This window comes from Mus caroli, chromosome 13, assembly GCF_900094665.2.
Source record: "Mus caroli chromosome 13, CAROLI_EIJ_v1.1, whole genome shotgun sequence".
Classification (NCBI taxonomy): domain Eukaryota; kingdom Metazoa; phylum Chordata; class Mammalia; order Rodentia; family Muridae; genus Mus; species Mus caroli.
The window spans coordinates 93,449,572-93,453,253 of record NC_034582.1 but is presented as its reverse complement, the minus strand read 5'-3'; the positions used below and the strand labels follow the sequence as shown (position 1 = coordinate 93,453,253).

At 41.0% G+C, this 3,682-nt stretch overlaps 1 long non-coding RNA gene across 1 annotated transcript in view; it reads left to right on the top strand.

The window, feature by feature from the left end:
- Positions 1 to 662: 662 nt before the first annotated feature.
- Positions 663 to 3,682, top strand: part of LOC115029081 — a 16,745-nt gene continuing 13,725 nt past the window's right edge. The window contains exons 1-2 of the long non-coding RNA XR_003834641.1: positions 663 to 737; positions 1,677 to 1,750. This is a non-coding gene — a long non-coding RNA (uncharacterized LOC115029081). The remainder of the gene's footprint in view (positions 738 to 1,676; positions 1,751 to 3,682) is intronic.

Here is a 3,682-nt window from a genome sequence, read left to right as displayed (position 1 = left end):
ATAGTGATGGGTATGACAGCATTACCGAGGGAGATATCAGTGGCTCAGTTGTGGGCATGTTGAGATCAAGACCTTGAATGTAGATGTTGAGTAGGTAGTTGGATGGGTGGAGCTGGAGTGTGGGAGTGAGGCTAGGTTGGGTTGTTGGATTTGGACGGGGCTTTGATGGGGTTATCCAAAGAATAACAAATATCACCAAATCCTATCACTTAGAGATAGCCAAAGTTAATATTCTAGTAATTTTAATTTCTTCTTCAGATTTCACTTACTAGTACAGAATTAAGTAATGCACACCTTAGTTTCTGACACCGTAACGCTTCATAGCAAGGCTGCTAACATTCAGTGGCATATAACACACATTTGCCTCTCCTCCTCATGGGTCTGTGTGTTGGCTGAAGTGTCTTTTCTTAGGCTGTGGTTTGATCGGCTTGGTTGAAAGTCTCACTTGGCCTCCTTCCATTCCACTTGTCTTGCATTCCTCTTGGGTCAGCAGCTTCCAAGGACATATTTTTCTTGTGGTGTTGGCAGGAGTGCAAGCGTGGAAGCCGACCCACATAATGCCTCTTAAGGGCTTGGTTTGGACTGACAGGTTGTCACTTTTGCCTATGTTCCCTTCGCCAAACAAGTCAGATGGCCAAACCCACGATTCGTGGAGATGGAAAGGACACTCTGCCTACCCAAGTGCACGGCAAGGTCACATGGCAAGGGAAAAGTGGAAAACTACTGGAGGATCCAATGTAAGCACTATATTATAAAACTCGAAACATAGATTCTTATTTAAAGTATAGATTTGGATAATTGTATGATACCATGTACACTATTTTATACACAAATTTATTCTAAATATATTGTACATTTTCTCTGTATATATGTACATATTCTTTTTATTTTATTTTATTTATATGAGTACACTGTAGCTGTCTTTAGACACACCAGAAGAAGGCATCGGATGCCATTACAGATGGCTGTGAGCCACCATGTGGGTGCTGGGAATTGAACTCAGGACCTCTGGAAGAGCAGTCAGTGCTCTTAACTACTAAGCGATCTGTTTTGCCCCATATGTACCTATTCTAATGCCTGCAACAGATTCTATCATATGGACATACAATAACTTATTTAATGGATCTCCTCTTTATGGACATTTTGATTATTCATGATTTTGCATTAGTAAAAGTAAAACTGAGATGAAGATTTTTTCTGTTTACATCTTTGAAAACGTTTGTGAGTTTTGGTTCAGATCAATCTCTAAAAGTAGAGCACAGGGTCAAAGTGTAAGAAGGGACAGGTACTGAACCATTTTGAGTGGATGTTACTCACAGACCCCTATAAGCTTCTGCTTGCACCCACTGGCACCCATTGCCCATCACACTTTTGCAAATGAAGTGTTAGCATTTGTTTTTCTCTGTGTCAATTGATGAATGGTTGGTTAGTAAAGACAGAGACGTCTTTGCACGTGTAGGGGCCAACTGATAATTCCTTTTGCAAATTGGTAGTTATGTTTTTATTTCTATGGCAGACGATGACCCTACCGGGGCTATTAGCATATTTCTACTTTGTTGAAATAGCTAGGATTGCTTTAGAATTATAGGATGCATCATTTTCCCATTATTATTATAACCAATGGTCACAAACATGGTGGCTTTAAGTAACATAGATCCATTCTTTCCCTGTCCTAGAGACCTGGAGTCCAAAAATGCATCTGCCGGACTAATGAGAAGGTCTGTTGAGCCAGTTGTCCCGGAAACTCGAGGTAAGAATCTTTCTCCCTCCTTTTCTGGCTTTTATAGGTTTTTTTCTGCATTCTCTGGCTTGTAGCCCCTTACTCAGGTGGCACCAAACACCTATCTCTTACTTCTTGACCTGCTGTGATTAAGGAGAACACAGAGCCCTACAAATTTCAATGAAATCCATTTTCTAGAAAATTAGTTTTCATAGAGTATGGTTGATTAGGTAACACTATCTTTGGTAAACCATTATTTAACTTTCTAAAACTATTTTATTATTTTTGGTTAATATGTGTGTGTTTATGTGCATGCAAGCACAAGCCATGTGTCTGTTTGTCACATGCTGGTGCCTGAAGAGGCCAGAAGTGCCCCCTGGAACTGAAGATACAGGCTACTATAAGCCACCCAGTATGGGTGCTAGGAAGTGAAGTTGGGTCCCCTGGAAGAACAGCATGTACCCGTCTCTCCAGTCCCTCCTCAACAGCTCTTTGCTTTTGATAGTATAACCAACTGCTATTATTTTTCTTTATAATCTCTTGTTTGCCACCCTCCCCCAAAGCTTTCCCACCCCCTTTCTGCATCTAAAGTTTATTCTACGATGTTTATAGTTTGGGTTCTTTATGCATTTATTTGATTATAGCGAAGTTGCTGATTCATTTAGAATTGACTTTGGCCCATTTATTTGTTTTCTAGCCCGTCTTCTTAACGCATCATGAATAATCTGTATTCTCCCCAGAGATCTGAAATGCTATCTTTATTATGTCCAATTCCACTTGGGAGTTCACTTTCGAGTTTTTAATCTGGGTTTTATGTTTTACTTTTCTATCTCTTTTTTTTTTTATATGATTATCAAAACATTTTTACAAGTCATAGATCGTATCTAGGAAGTCAAATGAGACTGCTCATTATTCCTTTTCTGACTTCTTTGGCTCTTTTTACATTATAAAAAGTTGTGAAATGGTGCCTACACACACACACACACACACACACACACACACGCAGCTTTATTTTTTTAATATGCCTTACTAGCTCAATGTAGGGCCTTTAAGTCTGATCTTACTGCTTCCCCCATCATGGCGATTTTGTCTCTTTCCCTCTCATTTCTTGCCTGGGAATCCCAAAAGTCCCACCTCTTTTGCCTTGCTCAGCCATTGGCTATTGGCTCTTTGTTGACCAATCAAAAACGAATTGGGAATAGGGACCTTCAGCGTCTGGACTTGCAGATTCCCTTGTGATTTTAGGAGCCGAATTAAGACAAAGCATTAGAAACAATCTCCAACAAGAACATCCTTCAAAACGCAACCAAAATAAACCCAAACCAAAACGTTCCAAGCTGTGCCCCTCTTAGGATTTTCAAAGGCATTACACTTTCTGGACTAATGTGGGATAGCTGGAATCTTGGTACCGTTGATTCTGTCTAATGCAGCCTTGATCTCTCCTCTGATTGGTTCTTTTATATGCTTGTATTGACTTTTGCAGCAGGCACAGGACACATAGGTCACTAGAGCCCCGCCCCCTCGCACCCGTGCCTCTTGAGACCCACTCACACAGTTTTATTTCTGGACTAGAGTCTGAAGCATTTATCTGGGTACTTCACCCCAAACACATTCCTGTCTCAGTTCTTCTTCAGTACAGTCCTCCCTCGTTCCTGCCAAGTTGCTGACTGGCATTAAGTACTGCCGGGGAGTCAGTGTTGGTTTTTGCCTACAGACATCTATTTTTGGGAAATATAAACAAGAGAGGCAGTATTAAAGTTCGGTATATAGGCTCTTTTCTTTTTCTTTTTTTAATTAGGTATTTTCCTCGTTTACATTTTCAATGCTATCCCAAAAGTCCCCCATACCCACCCCCCCATCCCCTACCCACCCACTCCCCCTTTTTGGCCCTGGGGTTCCCCTGTACTGGGGCATATAAAGTTTGCAAGTCCAATGGGCCTCTCTTTGCAGTGATGGCCGACT